The sequence below is a fragment of the Ailuropoda melanoleuca genome, chromosome 15, assembly GCF_002007445.2.
Source record: "Ailuropoda melanoleuca isolate Jingjing chromosome 15, ASM200744v2, whole genome shotgun sequence".
In the NCBI taxonomy this organism is placed as follows: domain Eukaryota; kingdom Metazoa; phylum Chordata; class Mammalia; order Carnivora; family Ursidae; genus Ailuropoda; species Ailuropoda melanoleuca.
The window spans coordinates 63,368,437-63,386,834 of record NC_048232.1 but is presented as its reverse complement, the minus strand read 5'-3'; the positions used below and the strand labels follow the sequence as shown (position 1 = coordinate 63,386,834).

At 44.1% G+C, this 18,398-nt stretch overlaps 1 long non-coding RNA gene across 4 annotated transcripts in view; it reads left to right on the top strand.

The window, feature by feature from the left end:
- LOC117796398 overlaps positions 1-18,398 on the top strand; it is a 95,024-nt gene that overhangs the window by 6,858 nt on the left and 69,768 nt on the right. The window contains exon 1 of one of the 4 annotated variants that reach the window (XR_004620879.1): positions 17,075-17,836. The exons of 2 other annotated variants lie outside the window; for them this stretch is intronic. This is a non-coding gene — a long non-coding RNA (uncharacterized LOC117796398). Of the gene's footprint in view, positions 1-17,074; positions 17,837-18,398 lie in introns of those variants that run through there. One more of the 4 variants, XR_004620878.1, reaches the window with a different exon arrangement.

Genomic DNA, 18,398 nt, shown 5'->3' with positions numbered 1-18,398 from the left:
GTAAACATCAAACTTCTAATTGTTTAAAACTGTGAAATAATAAGTATTTGTTGTTTGAAGCAGCTGTATTTGGAGATAATTTGTTACACAGCTATGAATAACCAATACACACACTAACCATGATTTGAAGTCACCACTGATAATGGATATAGTTTAGACAAAGCAGGTCGGATACCTAATTCTTGTTCTTTCACGTACTCACGCAATAAGCATTTACTCTGTGTTAGGTGGTGTGGACATAAAGGCAACTTTTTAAAAAGACACCGTCCTCACTTTCTTGGGAAAAGCAAGTTTGCAGAATGTGTGGCAAACCTATTTATGCAACTTCACCAGCTTACTTTAAACTAGGACTTGTTATAAATGTCTAAGTAATTTATTAAATGTCTTTTCTCTATTTAACAAATACACAAACAAACCAAAAACCCCTTCTAAATGTCAAAATGGATTCCAGCTGTCTTCTTACTATCCATGTTTGGGAATCTCTAAGGAATCATATAATCACCGATAGGCTCTTCTGGGTGGGCTTTTCTTTCCTTAAAGCCAGAGTTAGGGGAAGGTCTGCATTCTGTGGCTTTGTTCATTGGCGTGCATTCCTGAGTGTTACTGATGGGGCATGCCCCAGGCCAGGTGAACTAGGGGTGGAGGAAAGGCAGGGTGAGGACATAAACATGATTAAGACATGGTGTCAACTCTCGAAGGGCTTCAGGTGGGAGGGTGAGAGGTGGGGATGCAAAGAACATAGAGTGGTTCTTGTCTTCAAAGGGTTCACTGTCTCAGGAGAGATAAGAGTAGTAAACAGAGTGACAGCACAGTGAGAGGGGTGCAAAATGCTACAGGAGCATGGGAGAGGAAGTGACTAAGACAGCCTAAGGGGACCCAGGGAGGCTTTAGACAGGAAATGACATATAAACTGGGTCAAAGGATGACTAACTGTTGGAGAGAGGAGAGAAGATGGGTTTTAAGGTGGGGGTGGGGGGGAACTGCATGTGCAAAGGCACGGAGGCACATAAGTTGGCAACACTGGGACAGCATGAGCAATTCAGAAAGACACATCATGGGCCAAGTTCCTTAGCTTAGCTGGCACAGCCTAGCATGAGAGTCCCTGCCCACCTTCCCAAGCCCATGTCTTGCTTCATAACCACCAGCTACATGGGCTCCTTTTGTCTTTGATCATCATAAGAAAGCATGATTCTACTTCAGAGCTGCTTCACTTACTGCATGTTTTCTCTGGAATGTTCTCTCCTACCCATTTGTATGGCTGACCCTTTTTCACTCTTTAGGCCTCTGGGAGGCCACCCCAGGGCCATTTTCCCCAAAGCAAGTCCCCTAGTATTCCCTATCATGGCACATGTCTCATGGGATGCATTGTGACCCGTCATTGTCTGCCGGCCACTCACCAATGTAGTGTGAGTGTGAGACCTGGGAGTAGGGATACTGACTCTCTTGTTCCTGTTGTATTCCTAGTGCCCAGATCAGTCTCTGATGCTACACTTGATGGAAATTTGTTGAATGAAGAAAGGAAAACATCAATGAATGAATGGATGAATGGATGAAAATTTTGGAAAGAGGTTGGTCTGGATATCTACCATTAGTTTCTCCAGGTCCAATCTCCACCCTTCTTCAGCCAATTCTGTGTCATGGAAGGCTGACCGGTATGAACCACATCAATAGCTACCCTCTGGGTGGGATTCAGCCAAAAGGGAGCAGCTAGAGAGAGAAAGGAGTTGGTTTCTCCCACCGGCTGCATCTCTACCTTGGTGGTCTCTGTGAGGGATCTCCTCGCACACTCTCTCTGCTTCTAGGGAAGTGTAAGCGCTTCCTCCTTTCATCACTTGAAGGGGAGTGACACCTCCTCTTATCTTTCCATGTCACGACCCTTGTGGTTTCTCTATACTCTACCTACATTTTTGTAGGTAGTCCCTCTATTAATCTTTCTTCAACGTAACTATGTTGATCTGTTTCCTGCCATGATCTGGAAAGATACAAGAGGGCTGGGACAAGTTGGGAAAGGCCTTGAATGTCTAAAGAGCTCAGACCATATTCATTTGGAAATGGAGAACTATGAGAAATAGATCTTTATGTGGCGGTATAAGATAACCCAAAGAGTGAGGCAAACACTTGGCTGGGGTCACTGTAGATCATACTCTCCAAATCTTTGATAGTGCGCCCCATCAGTGAAAACTGTTGAGCACATCCTGCTAAAATATGCATATCAGTTTATTTGTAAATTATATATATCCATGCTTGTACTAGTAACCATTATATAGTGTAAAATATAAAAGCAGACATTAAAAAGGACAAGATAAAGATGACCTATATTTTAAAAGAGTTAAAATTGATTTTCAATGTTTATCTTACTAAAAACCACACCATTATTGTTCTGATTGCTTCATTTTTAAGTGTCTTGCTAAAATTATAACAATTTTTTTATATACACTTGGAGTGGCATTCATTGTCAGGGAGGGTGCATAAAAACCCATATTCCAAATCATCTTGATAACTTCAGTTGGGTAGAGGTGGGCTAATCTCTTGTCAGATCTAATTATATTACAATTGTTTTGGACAGGGAGTATGGTGACAAAGCACTTCTATCAAGTGTAATTTTTAAATTCTTTTTCATATTTCTAGCAAAGAAAGAAATTACAATAATAACTATTTACTAAACACAGAATTTGGCCCATATAATTAAATACAGACCAAGAATCTGGAGTTTTATGTACCATTTTAATCTCATACTTAGTATGAGAAAGACCCAGGCTGTTTGATAACACGATCTAAATAAAACTTCAGGACAATCATTCTAAACAGCATTATATTTACCTTTTTGATAAGGAGGAAACTTTTTGCAAGCATGGAAAGACCCAAGAACTTGCCCAAGAGCTAGTAAGTGTCAGAGAAAGCTTCAGCCTGTCTGTGCCCAGAGAACTTGTCTCTAATGTACTATATCATGCCGATAAAGAAGAGGGAAATTTGGTACGCTTTTATCGGAAGGCCTTGATCTTCTCAATAAAATAGAAGAGACTTGGTGGACTTAAAAGGCTATGTTCAGATAAAATTGGGGTGGAATGTGCTAATTACACAGCTGAAAGGCAGAGCACCTTTGAAATTATTATCTTTGCTCTTTTCCACATTCAAACCAAGAACCTGACGTTCTCTCCATATAGTTCACTCCTATTCACTCTTATATCGACATGGTTTCTCTGTGGTTCATTCCTCCCCAGCTGGAGGTTTTGTTTGCTTGTGACAAGTTAATGCTATAAGTGAATAAGAGCTTGGATAGGGAAAAAAACAAAGAATGCCTGTTTCCTTTACTTGTTATTTTTGGTTCATTGTTCCTGGACCCAAGTTGCAAGATGTTGAGGTGAATGTCAAATAATACTGAGTTCCCAGAGAGGAAATGGTGGGAGACCAGTCAAGAAAACACCTAAGGGAGGCCACAATCATGAGATACATAAACCTAGATGAGAATGCTTTTACTGCTAGCGGGGGAAGATGACACTCATATCACAGGTCCTGTGGAGCTGTGGGCACCATCGTACCTGTTCAGTGATTTTTAATTCTGACCATTCCCTGTCTTCTCTTATAGAGACACAGCACTCCAAAAATCCTAATGATTGAAAACGATTCAGGGATGATAGGTGGGGGGTGTCCCAGCACAGGCAACAGGAAGATACCAGCTAAGAGAGTAAGTGGGTAAAGAGTAAGGTGGAAACTTGGGTGAATTTTAGAACAGCAGCCATGGGAGTGGGGGAGAGACACCAATCAACCAGAAAGGAACAAGACGATCACTGCGTTACACATGGAAAGAGTCCTAGCTCTTTAAACACTGAGCTTTCCATTGCTGTTTTATGCCCCTCCAGAGAAGGCTGGTGGAGAAACAAGCCACTTCAGCTCTCGGTAAACACATTTTCAAAGATTAGAGTCTAGGGTGGGAGAGAAAACAAACAGGATTTTGTGCCTGCAAGGTAATTCCCAGTAATCCACCGGGATGCCATGGGAAATTCAAAGCATTATGTTAAGAGCGTGAAAAGGTAGCACTTTTAATGTATTTCCCATTATTTCTGACTGAAAAGGTCAAGTGGTAAACACTGCTGAATACTGGCCTTTTATTATGGCTTGGGAAATTTTGGAAAGCATTCTGATTCTTTAATAAGCCCATTGAGTATAATGTTTCTGTTGGGATGTATACTTGTGGGGCTACACACACAATGGCACACCTTGGTGTAACTGGGGACAAAGGGCCACTGCTGTCTTCCTGCAATGGACCTCGCAATCTCTTGCCAGCAGTCAATAGTACGACCACTCTGGGGCTTGCATTGGAGGGGCGAGCAGAGTATGGGCTGGGTGGGAAAATCTGAGTTGTTAAATGCTATTGGAAAAACCCACTCAACCTTGAGAGCTGTCCACTCTCTCCCACACCCAGCCCTCACCAAAGCTAAGCGTTCCTTCTATTTAACTTCCATTGACTCTGTCTTCTGTCTCCTCAGCAGCCACTGTAACACCCGTCATGTGAGTTTTCCACTCCGACAACACACTCCTTCCACCCTGTTCATTGCAAAATCCTGGCTTTCTTCTCTCATAGCACATGATCTGCTCACTTGTTTTCCTGGGAAGATTTGTTTCTATTTATCTTATTTATTTCCCCCTTTCAAATTCTTTGTTTCCTCACCCCAGTCTTCTCTTCCTCTGTCAGGTCCTCAGTCCCACCATACCTCTTGTCCCATCTTCATTCCTACCAACATCATTTCATCTAGAGATAGGCTCGCTTCTTTCTGTCTACTCAAAATACCTGTTTCGACTTGGGAAATTTCAGCTTTATTGTTCCAGCCACCATCTCAATTCATCACTAACCTTACCACTGAGGTTTTCCAAAAGCTTACATTTTATCAGTATCCACTCTATTCCATGACTCATTGACTCCAGCTTTTTCCACTCTTTTAGCACCACATATAGAATGGTGGAAAGACAGAGGGGTATTTAGTTTGGGGAAATGAAGGCTCAAATTTGCCATGCAATTTGTGTTCAAGTATATGAAGGGCTCTCTGATGGGGAAAGATTGCTTTTCTTACAAGCCTACAGTGGAGAATTCGAATTAATGAATAAAAGCTGCGGAGAGGCAAATATTCAATACAAGATCGGGATGTATTTTATTACCACTGAAATTATCCAGAGATGAAACGGGCTGCTGGTGGGTAGCAGCAAGTTTCCTGCTACTGGAGGTATTCAAGCTCAGCTTAAGTTATAGAATAAATTTGAGCATCAAATGAGCTCTTAGACTAGATGTCTGCTTCCTAATCCTGAGATTTTATGACTATTGTGAAGTCATTTCCAACTTTTCTCTCTTTTGACCTGTTTGCAGCATCAGCCATCACTGTGTTTATTTTCTTTTTTTGTCTATAAACAAAAGTAATAATGGTCATTAGCAAAAATGTTAAGGAATACCGAGCGTACAAATGTCTAAGCTCTCCCAACTCTTCCCACTCAAGTCATCACGGTTGACAGCTTGAGTTGTTAGGTAGATATGTGAATATCCTTCTGTCTAGCTGTATAGCCATCTGTACTAAAATGGACTTGCACTCTATCTGCTTCTCTGCAACTTATTTTTTGCTCACCATGGAATAGGATGGGTTGCCTTCCAGGTCAGTATATGTAGTTCTACTTCTGTTTTGATGGCTGTATAGGATTCCATAGTTTAAATTAGGGGTAGGAGAACTTTTCTTTAAGGATCAGAGAATAAATATTTTTGACTTTGTGGTCTCTCTAGGATCTGTCCTAACTACCCAACCCTGTCATGTGGCATGAAAGTAGCCGTAGACAATACCGGAATGAGTGCATATGCTTGTGTTCCAATAAATATTCATTTACACTAACATTTGGATGTCATAATTTTCATGTGTCATGAAATTCATGTGTCATTCTTCTGATTTTTTTTTGCAACCATTTACAAATACAAAAACCATTCTCAGCTTGGAGCTGCACAAAAACATGCCATGGGCAAGATGTGGCCCATGGGCTGTGGTTTGCCAATGCCCCATATACGTCGTTAGGCAGGATTATTCATTCTTCACATCTTGTGTGCCCTTCATGTGGAGTGAGTGCCATTAACATAAGAACCTGTCTTCTTCACCTCCCCCCCAGTAACTGCCCCCAAGGATGTGGAGAGACTTGATATGATTGGATATCTCAACCGAACCACAGTAGCTTCTCTCTTCCACTGCCTTTGCATTGTATTCAGGTGCTCAGTGGATTGAGTGCGTTTTCTTCCTTCTTGGGAGCCAGCTGTCTGCAGGGAGATTGCACTGTTGTTTGTTCCAGGAGGAGACCCCCCGAGACCAGCACTGCATGTTGGGCAGTGTGTCTAATTCTGAGCATTAGTATGAGAATGTCCATTTGCTTTTCTTACTCAGATCTAAGCTACTTTATCCAATATCAACTTCATCACTAAAGAAGGTAATATTTTGGTCTCTAATCTTTCTTGCTTATTTGCCTTTTTTAAATTGATTTAGACACAAACTAGACGTATTACTTATTAAGTAATTTATTTAGCCATTCTTCACCCTTTCAATCCTAATGCTTTCTACTCTTTAGGTTAACCATTCATTATCTATTCTGCAGACTAAGTCTTTATTCTTTCTTGTTTCTCATGCCATGTAAAAAAGGGACATGTCTTGTGTGTCTTCTTTGAAAACACTCATAGGTATCTGTAGAGATGACCGATATAGTCTCCATACCCTCATCTCTTTCCTCTTCTAGATTTGTTGCCTGCTATTACCAGCTTAATATTCCTACAGCATGGCTTTGAGATGTCAGATACATCATATGTTTGCTCAGAAACCTTTAATGAATCTCTATCAGTCATCAGATAAAGAATAATTCCTTAGATGACATTCAAAGCCTTCCATATTTTGACCCTTATTTATTGTTCTAGTTTTCACTTTCATTATTTTAAAAAAAGTGTTAATATGTGTGAAATGTTTATAATAGTACTTAGCATGTAATAAACCCTCAACACATGTCAGCTAAATTGTTCCATTACCTCCACACACTCCAATCACTTTCCAATCACAGTGACAACTTACTATTTTCTACACAACTTGTTTTTATCTGCATTTCCCCTTTTATTCAAGCCATTTTTAAGCCATCATCTCTGCCAGATGAAATCTTATCCAACCTCCAAAGCCTGCCCAATGAACCTTCTTCTCTGTGCATTATAATCTTATACTTTCAGAAACCTTAATTCAGCACATGAGCTCAATAAATGGTGAGTTCCTATGGAGCACTGTATGAAGGCCCTGTGACCTTCAAGATGACAATTTTTTTTTAAAAGATTTTTATTTATTATTTATTTGTGAGAGAGAGAGCAAGAATGAGGGAGACGCAGGCTCCCTCCTCCGTGGGGCTCGATCCCAGAACCCTGGGATCATGACCTGGGCCGAAGGCAGATGCTTAACCAACTGAGCCACCCAGGTGCCCCAAGATGACAATTATGTGGTAGAAACTGACATTGAGCAAAAAGTTGCTAGAGAGCGTGTGATGGCTAATTTTATGTGTCAACATGATTGGGCTAAGGGAAACCCACGTAGCTTGTGAAATATTACTTCTGGGTGTGTTTGTGAGAGTGTCTCTGGAAGAAATGAACATTTGAATAACAGACTGAGCAAAGAAGATCAGCCTTACCAGTACAAGTGGACATCCATCACTCAATCCGCTGAGCACCTGAATACAATGCAAAGGCAGTGAAGAGAGAAGCTACTGTGGTTCGGTTGAGATATCCATCTTCTCCTGCCTTCTTCATCTCCATCCTCCTACTTCTTGGGCTTTTGGACTCAGACCAGGAGTTAAACCATTAGCTCCCTCATTCTCAGGCTTTTGGACTTAGACTGAATTACTCTACCAGCTTTCCTGATTCTCCAGCTTGCAGACAGCAGATCATGGGACTTCTAGGTCTCCATAAATGTGTGAGCCAATTTCTATAACGACCCATCTCTTATGTCTATCTCCATATAGTCTGTTGATTCTGTTTCTCTGGACAACCTGACTAATATAGAATGTTAGATGTGAAATAATATAAGTGATTTCAAGGTAAAGTTTTGTAAATAGCAGGGAGTGATTCACAAATTACTTTAATGAATATTTATTGAATTTTTACGAGGCGGCATGTCTCATGCCAGGACCTCCCTCATGGTGAAAAGTAGAACTGGCCTTGTTCTCATAGGAATTTACCATCTGCAGAAGGAGAGAGACATTAATCAATTAACCTCACATATAATATAAAATTTAAACTTGGGCAAATGTACTGAGGGAAATGGATGGGTTAGAGATGTGTTTTAGAGGGTAGTCAGCAACACAATAGATGTGGCTGCCCCCTTCACTGCATCTGCTATCAGGGCTTTGAAGGAGGAATTGGGATTCAGCAAGTAGTCATGTGGGAAGAAGGGATTTCAGATTAAGGAAATAATTTATGCAACTGCATGGAAATAGAGTATACTGAGTCAGCAATTGCAAGTTGTTTAGTATGGCCAAGATGGAAGGTACAGGCACATGGTAAGGAATGAGTCAGGAGAGGGAGGTAAGGATGACCAGATCAGGAAGGATCTTGTATGTTATTCTACGAATATTGGACTCATCATGAAGGTAGCAGGAAAACCCTGAGTAACTTTAAGTAGAAGAATTACATGGCAGTTGGGTGGAAAATGGACAGTGGGGGTAGGTGGGGATGGGACAAGTCTGGAAAAAGAGAGACCACTTAGATAATTACTATAAAATCCCAGAAGGGAGATGAAGGCCCGCTTGGATCCTTGGGCATGAGGTCCTGAAGTTACCCTCATTAAATGTTTTAAAATGAGGGAATGATTCCGTTCTTGTACTTTGCCAAGTCTGGCTTTTGGAATCTAGGTTTTCAGACTGGTTCATTCCAAAGATGGGTTACGTTTGTCTCTTCCAGATGCAGATCTCAGAAAGGATTTGAACACAAGCTGCTTATTTGGGAGATGATCCTAGGAAATGTTGGTAGGAGAGTGGAGAAGTAAAACAGTGACAGAAAAGTATCCAGTAAAGAATGTATTAGAGATGAGATTAGTGCCGTGGGCAGTTGAGATTCAATCCCTCTAGGGATCCCTGGGTGACAGTATAGACCATGCATCCCAGCATGATCCCATCTAAGGCTACTGAAGCTTGTGAATTTATTCAAAATTCTATTATGACTTGAGGGATAGCTCATCTGGATCGTCCCCTTTCAGGAAGAGTGGGCTCCAACCTTCAGATGGAACCATAAGGCAGGGGGAAGTCAATGGTATTTCTCTAGACTTCAACCTAGATTTGTGGTTTCAAGTGAAATAAGTCTTTGAAGTGATCGGAGAAATTCCAGGCACATTGCAGGAGACTTCTGGGTATCACAAGAGACTTTTTGTTTAAATGTCTGGCAACCTATCGCGCGGACTCCACTGAAGTATTTAACGTTGGGTACCTCTCTGGCTCATGTAACTTCTACAGTGTCTGGAGATCAATAGTGGGAACATTACGAAGGCATGCCTTCTGGTGGGAGAGATCTAAAGGCAGAACACGAGGCATAGAAAGAACTCTCACAGATTACATGTCATTTATGTGCCAGGGACAGTGCTAAACAATTTCACATACCTTGTCTAATTTTATGAATTTAATCATGGCAGCTACCTTGTGAAGAAGTCATTGTGCACTCATTTGCAGATGAAAAAACTGAAGAAAACTAAAGCTTGCAAGGTAAAGTGGTTTGCCCAGTATCACGTAGTATATCAGTTATCTTTTACCACGATAATGCTGCATAATAAAACCCACGAACAAGGCCCAGTGCCTTAAAATAGTGTTTATTTAGTTCCCCAGTCTGCGGGTTGATGATTTAGGTTGGACTCAGCTGGGCAGGTCTGTCCCGAGCTGGGCTCAGTTACGTGCATGGCCAAGAACTGACTGTCAGCACTTTGGGATTGCTTTGGCTGGGATGACTAGCAGGCCTCAGTCATGCTCCCTTTGTCTTCCATTATCTTGTAGGCTAGGCCTGGCAAGTGCTCATGACAATGGCTGAGGGAAAGAGCACAGCCTGGAACATGCAAGCACTTTTTAACCCTCTGTTTTCTACATGTCTGATAACAAGCTGTTGGCCAAAGAAGTTTGTATGGGTGGGACCACAGTCAGAACCTGGACACAGAAGGGGTGAAGAATGGAAAATTAATGTAATCTACCCACCAACTTGGCCAGCAGGTGTCACCTGAGGTTTCAGCCTGAGGTCTGGCGGGCCATTTGTGGTGTGCCATGGTGCTTTGTAAAAGGAAGCCCCATGTCATCTGAGATGGGCCTAGAAAATGTCATCACTGGTTTCAAAGAAGGTTCATTTATTTAATCCTTTTCACGTTAGTATTGTTTCCAATTCACCCTCTGACCCAAGATGAATTTGACTCAGTTTTTCAATTTTCATGTTTTGTTTTGTAAAGAGAGAACTGGTGAGGAGACTAGAACCCCCAAGGCCATTTTTGCTGATCAGAAACTTAATTCAGTGACCACTGGATGCGAAAACCTTCATAAAGGACCATGGTGGATATGTGTAGTTTTATCTTTTCACAGTCATTTTGATAGTTCTAAGAGGAGGGATAATGAGATGACTATGGCCTATTTGCATTTAAAAGGACTTTCCTAGAGTTCAGTATAAAAGGTCAGAAATGTTTGTCCACCAACCAAGACAGTGTAGCTGAGGAGTGCTGAGATTGTCCCCACTGCCCAGGGAAGCCTTGATTTAGGAATGCATTCTTCCTCTTCCTTTCAAAGAAAAGTTATGACCAACTCTTTGTGACCTGGCAGGAGAAAAGAACAAGATTTGACCTCCTTTTGTTCCAACAATAGGCTGTAACCGCCTCATTCCATTGTCTCAAAGTGCATCATCTGTCACTCATCAACTCTCCTTCAGGACAGAGCTGCATTCTCCTCCTGTTATCGCTCTGCTATGTGGTGTCCTTTTTCATCTGGTTTCGGAATTTAAAGGGGGAAAAAAAAGGACCATGAAAAATGTGTAAGTTGGTTGCTATTCATTCACTTATTTATAAATAAATGGAAACTGACAGGCACCTCTTCAGAAAATGTTTACTATATGGACAAGTGTTGATGACATGGGCTGAAAGACACAGTCTGGTGCCACCAGGACCAGCTGCTCCTTCTCTAGTTCCCATTGTGTAGCCTCGCGTTCGTTTTGGCTTGGCACATGCATTTGCAGCCTGCCTTACATTGTGTCTCCAGGATACTTTATCTCTGGCACTGTCTGCCAGAGACAATAGATGGGCCTTTTGACCAGGCCTGAAAGCTTGGGCTTTGTGCACTCTCAATCTCTGCTGTTACCACTGCTGACACAATGGACCTTGTCTGATGCCAACGAGTGCATCTGCTGTTGGCCCAGTAACTTTGCTTCATGGAAATGGCACTCTTTTTTTTTTTTTTTTTGGTCCTCATGCCACTGTGCTGACATTTGCTAAGCTGGACAAATGTTTTTGTTTTCAGTGGAGAAGAAACCCTGCTCATTGCTTAGATGGGGGAGAAGTGGATCAAGCCGTTAGATTTAGAGTAGATCTCAAACTGGCTCAACTCATAGATCCTAGGTAAGCCCTCCTCAACTCTTCTCAAGGGGCCATCTGGGAGGCTGCTGGGGGATTGGTGCTTGGATTCCTTAGCATGTGCGGCAACCCTGGATGAGCTTGAGGTTTTACAAGCCTGTTACGCAGTTCCAACAAAAGAGCGAAGTCTTTGTCTATCAATCAACCAACCAACCAACCAACCACCATATGTATGCCTGCTTCTTGAATGCAGGGCACTGTGTCGAGGTCTGAACATGTAAAGGGGAATTGGTTAAATCCTTGCTTTAGAGGTCTACAGCTTGATTCAGGAAATTTATACACACACACACACACACACACACACACAAATTACACATGCACACACACAGAAGGTATTATTTATCGCATGGGGGGTGGAATTTAGAAAGGGGAGCTCATTGTGAGCGGAAATGTCTGCGGAAGACTTCCTCAGGAGAAATGAAATTTAAACCGAATGTGAAAGACTAACTGATACATTGAGGGTTGAGTGAACCCAGATGGATAAAAACATATAGTCATAAACAGAGCTATTCTTGGACATACAATGGTTGTTTCAGAAACTGAAACACCCTCTGCCGTTGAACATCACATTTTTAATCCACAGGATGCACCGTGTCAGTGGTGTTTATTTGCGGTATCCTCCAGAGACCTCAGGGGCCGAGGACTTACATTTATTAGCCGCCTTCTGTTTGCCATGCGCTGTGCTATCTGCTTTACGTACGTTATGTCATTTTGCTATTTCGTAGTCCTGGGAGTCAGGCCCTCTTGCTCCTATTTATAGACAAGGAGACTCAGGCTCAGAGAGGAGGGTCAATCACTTGCCCAGGGCTCATGGTTTTTCAAATGACAGCTGTCTGCATTATTTATACACAGCCAATAGTTTACTCAATTTTTAAGGTAGTCAGGAGAGTAGAAAAATACAATATCGATATCATTTCTAAACAAATATTTAAAATGCTGCCTGTGAGGTAACACACTGTCAGTAATCACAAAAACAAATTAAGTGGAAAAAAAGAAAAATAACAGCAAAAAAAAAACAAAACAGTTGATGTGTATCCTTTTGGGACCCAAATGTTCAGAGTATGTCATGTAGCACGTGGAAGCAGGATGTGTGTGTGTGTGTGTGTGTGTGTGTGTGTGTATGTGAGCGCACGCACATGGTGTTGGGGGCTGTAGTCTTCTGAATTCGTCACGCTGCACATTTTTGGTACTTACTAATGGGGTCGATGTGTGATCTATTAGAATTCAGCTACGAAATGATGAAGAGCAGTTCCACTCAGACTCTCGAGGTGACAGATGTTCTATAGCTAAAATATTGCTTTGGGAAAACCAGAATAGAGCCACTGCACCTAAAATAATGAGCCAAAAATATAAGGGGAAAAAAGAGAAAATGGAGACTCAGGGCAAGGCAGAACATTCGGTGTGAGTGACGGCTCTCAGATTTTCCTCTGTGGGTTGTACTCAGTTCTGGACCGTCTGTTCTTCTTGTAAAGTCGTGGCCCTTTCACACTCTTGGCCCCCCAGCCTCTTCTGGGCTTGCGGGAACGGAGTCATGGCGGTTCCCTCACGGGAACCCAGGGCAGTGGCTTGGCGGGGCGGCGGACGGGGGAATGTCACGATGTGACTTGCACAAGCAGCTGCTTGCAGACTGTAATTTTGCCTGGTGTCCTTTAGCTATTCTTGGTAAATTTCCAGAAGATAATCCCTTACAGCAAAGCCCCCATTTCTTCCCTGACCCCTGTTTGGAAACATCACCTGGCCCCGTAGGTCTTGGGCCTGTGTGTTGGGCTCCTACACAGACCAGTGGAAGTGAGCCTCCCCGGGGGCTAGAGCTGGGCTCAGGGGAAGGTGACTTCATCTCTCCTATGCCGCCCTCTCAAGTATTTGTCCCCTTGGGAGCTTGCTGAAAAGTAACTCAGCCCAAGTGTTTCTCTTACCAGGACCACCTGACTCTGTAATCTATGTCAGGCTGTATTTTGAGGAAAGAAATGGCCCGACTTCTGTATGAAAACTTTGTCACGGGGACAGAGGACACGCAGAGGACACCGCACAAATTGATACCTTAATGAATGATACCGTGAAGGCTCATATAATTGCCACTTGGGGCAGGGAATCAAACATGGCCATAGCCTCAGAAGCTTGCTCAGTGCTCCTTTCTAGCACACCCACCCTTGTTCTCTCAAGAGGATCCTGCTCTGACTTAATTTGGTAATCACTTCTGTGTGTGTGTGTGTGTGTGTGTCCGTGTGTGTGTTCTGATCGTTTCAACCACAAACACTGCAGTTTGAAACTGACACACTCTTTAGGCCTTTGGCCCCCTTGAGCTTAACAAGGAGAGGCCCCATAATACAGGCTGGGAGGGTGTGTGGCAGGAGACCTTGGCCTCGGACAAGGCTGGGGAAATATCTGCTTTGCCTTTTTCTAGCTATATGGCTCCAGCAGATCCCATAGACACTCTCGAGCGCAGTTTCCTTATTTATGCCGTTGGAATAACAAACCAGCCCACAGGGCTATTCTATTGGAAGTGAGGTGACGGACACATGAAGCCGCTTAATGTGCTGTCAGATGCCTGGTTGTGCTCAGGGACCCTTCTTGCTCAAGAGGAATTATGCGACATGCCATCTGGTGACTTAAAAATGACTTCCTTTGCTGTGGCTGCCCCCGTGAAAGCTTCTGCTTCCATCTCTGCCCCAGACGAGGCTGGCTGGGTTGTGCGAAGTGATCATTCACTCACCCATTCCGTCAGCGCCCCGGGGCGGGTGTGTGGAGGGATTCGCACACCACCTGGGAAGCGGTAGTCATGGCTTAAGTGCTGGCAGGATGAATGGTAAGCGAAGGGGTCCTTTGCTCTGGCCCCTTCTCTCCGACTTTATCATCTGGCAGAGGAGGTAAGATGTACACAAAGGATGAGGAGAGCATCATGAGGAGGCCGTATGGGGCCTTCGTTGAGAGTTCCAGCCCAACTGCTCCACTTATTAACTGAGAACTCGGACAATTTATTCAACAGTCTCTGCTCTGGTTTATCCACCTGTGAAATGGGGCTAAAACAGGTAACTACCTCATAGACTTGTTGTGAGAGAGAAATGAGAAGAACAGGCAAAGTGCTCACCGAGGAGGAGGGCACACTGTTAAGTCTTGATGAAATGTGGCTGGTGGGGTGCCTGGCTGGCTCAGTGGCTTAGGGGTCTGCCTTCGGCGGCGGTCATGATCCGGGGCCCCGAGATCGAGCCCACATTGGCCTCTCTGCTTGGTGGGGAGTCTGCAGCTCCCTCTGCCCCTTACCCCACTCGTGCTCTTTCTCTCACTCTATCAAATAAATAAGTAAAATCTTTAAATGGGATTGATATTCTTACCGTTATTTTTATGAGTGACAAAATGCCAGGAGAATTTGCAGAAAAGATGAGGTAGAGAGACAAAATATCTGAGGGGAAATTTTTAGAAACTTGTCGGGAGAAGAGCATATTTGCACGGAGCTTTCCACCTGTGTAGGATTTAGATTTCACTTCTTTTCTAGCTTTGGGTACTCAGAGGTGCAGCCCCCACACCTGAGTTGTTCTCACCCCACCTTCCATGCCTGACTAACCCTTGCTTGTCCCTTCATGTCATTTTGCTCCAAGAAGGCTTTCCCTGATCTGCCTGCCAAGGTTAAGACAGTTGGTCATAAAACACTCAAAAGCACTACATGCTTGGTTTTTAGAGCACTGATTGCAATATGTATTTTAATGTTAATTATTGTTTAAATTTCTAACTGCCCCCTTGCCCCCCGATTCTCAGATTCTTGAAGGAAGTGCTTGCAGCTTTCTTTTTTCCCACGACTTTATCCTCAGTGCCTGTAAGCACAGTGCTAAGCCTGTTGTAGACCCCCGGAAATACTTGCTGAGTGATTTCATGTATATATAGAGAAGTGGGGGAAGGCCTTCTAGGAAAAGGAACAAATAAACAGAGTGAAGCCCTGTGGGAGCCCTCAGGGCAAATTAACGCGCCCTACTGTGTGACAGCAGTGAGCTCAGTGGTCTCTTCCTTCTGTATTTTTCTTTGTATCTCTATTCAAGAAATAAAATGTTTCATTTCCAAGAACACTCTTCAAAACTCTGAAAGTTGCAGGTGATCTTGCAAATCACCTTCAGTTAGTTCTGCTTGACTTTCTCTCTTTCTCATGTCAGAGCAAGTGACTTTATTGAAAGATTTATTTGCTCCTTTTTTTGGAGAAAGACACAGGCCTCAATCTGGAGGATTTAGTCAGTCCCTGCGTCCTGTCAATTAGTTCTAATTTCTTCTCTTTTTGCCACGGTGTCATCAAATGCATGAGTTTTGTTTGTTTGTTTTTCTCAATGCCCCACAGATGTTTCCTGGTACTTTTCCTCCCTCTCTCCCACTCTCCTTCTCTCCCTGTTTTCCTCCCTCTCTCCTTCCCTCCCTCCCTGCCGTCTTTCCTTCCTTCCTTCCTTCCTTCCTTCCTTCCTTCCTTCCTTCCTTCCTTCCTTCCTTCTTCCCTTCTCCCCATCCCAATAGAAGAAAGAATATCCCTCTTTATGCACATCCACCCACCCTGTATCTCTGGAAAGCTCTAAGGGCTTGGATGACCATCTTCCTTTAATGATTCCTCATTTATAGTTTTGGCATTCTAAGACTTGTGCATTCTATGCATTGTGAAAATGGGAAATAATAGACATTTTGCAGGGCACAGAGGCTAGTGGGGGTCCATCAGAGCGAGTGTTAGGCTGGGGAAGCTGTGGGCTCCTGAGAGGGAGTGAGAACTTAGACTCCCGACGGGTGACCTTACCTGCAGCGCCCCACCACACCTGTTAGGGATTCATGCGGCTGCACTCAATAAAACCATTTGCTGAGCTCTCACTGTGAACCAAACATGGTGCTAACCACACAAGCATATTTCTCGAGGTACATATCATCATTTCCCGTAATGGGTGCCATTGGCGCCCTGCCCAGATCCCCTTTACTGCCATTCACCCATTCCCTGGCTGCCCCGAGAAATGGCTGATTAACCATTTACTGCCACATTCTTGGGGATGGGGAAGGGGTGGCTTCCCTTGGCCATTGGAAACGGCCTCCCCACCCAGACCTCGGCCAATGCCTGACTGACCCGGGGGGTACAAAAGGCCAGTTGCTTTATCTCAAGGCTGGACTAACTGATGTAATTTATGTTTCAGGGTTTCCTTGTTGGGCTTTTTCCTGCCCTGCCCTGCTTCACTCACCCCCTTCTCTGGAGAATACTCTCTCAATACATTGCTTGAACAGAAGTCTCCAACTCAAGTTCTACTCCTAGGGAATCTGACCGAGAACACCCCCCATTTTATAAAAGTGAAGAAATTTGAGCTCAAAGTGATTAAATTGTTTGCCCAAATCCCACAGAAGAGTACGAATACAAAGTCCAGTTCCATCCGACTCTGTTCAATTATCATTTGATAATTCCTCCCAGTGTCAGTTTTGATCCACAAGTTTCCCCTCCAAGGGGACGTGGAAGTCTCCTGTCCAGGTCGGCAGCTCGCTGGGTTCGAGTCCCGAGCTGTAGGGCCAGGAGGCTGGGATCCAACCAGGGAGCAGGTGAGTGGTCTTTACACACTAGTGCTCCCCGCCCCCCCAACTGGGGATCGGGGATCCTGCTATGCTCCCACTCCCCACCCCAGACTAGGGTCAGTTTGCAAAGTTGTATCCATTGATACAAGACTGTAGAAGAGTCCCGACCGTAAACGAGCGTGGCCAGGAATGTTAGAGTCTGCAACATAAGTCTGCCACGGTTCAGCCGGGCAAGGAAGTGTTTGCACGGAACGCTAACAGAGCTCCTGTTGAGAAACACTGTGAGGTGTTCAGGGTCAAAAAGTAAGCGAGCCACATGCAGTCATCAAGTCCAAAGGGCAAGGGGATGAGGAGAAAGGGCGGACAAAGCCATGGAGGGGCTAGCCGGGCAGCTCCGCGGCTGGAGCCGCCGTCGGAAGGAAAGGGAGCGAGTGTGGCGGCTGTGCCCCCTGCTTGCTCTGCTCAGCCTCAGCTCCATGAGCCCCGGAGAGGCAGGGCGACTTTAAAAGTTCAGGACAAAACGAAGAATTGGGGTGGATGTCATGGGAGCCCGGAAGAAAGAAACTATGTGGCCTTAGAGTCACTGTTCATTTATTTCTCCCAACAAACAAGCAGTGAGCAATTTCTGGAGCTGTAGCGAGCGCTAAGAAAACCCAAACACAAGAGGACTGGACTCCAGGCAATGCTAAGAAGTAGGTGCCGTAATGATTTGCTGTATTTTAATTTTGGTTGCCCCACAGTTGACCCTTATCCTGTGTCGGTATTGTTGACCTAATAGGTCTTGCCAGGCAGGAGGCCATCTCTCACGAGAGAGGCTGAAAGTGCTGGATATCAACTTCCTCACCTCCCTCGCAGGCCGGTCTGGATTGCTGTCCTGGAGTTTTACTTGGGAAGTTGTTACCAAAGAGTGGAGGGAGAGAGAACAGCCGTAGCCTTTTGCCCAATGAATAGCATTCATCTGGTGCTCTTTGGGGGCTTGTTTCTAGCCACACAGATCTAGAGTCTGGATCTTCAGGCTTCTGGGAGATTCTGGGAGCTACTCAACAACCTTTGAATAAATCCTTTTCTTGCTTAAATCAGCCCTAATTAGCTTCTTTTGTGGGCCAATAGGAAGCCCGACTACATACCAGTTGTTGGGAAAACAAACATCCCTCAGATGAAGGTCCTGTGTTCTGTCTGGATGAGGAACAAGTACCCCAGTCAGGCTCAGGGAGTGCTGCCGTGTGGGTAGAGCCAAGAGCCTAGGAAGCCTGG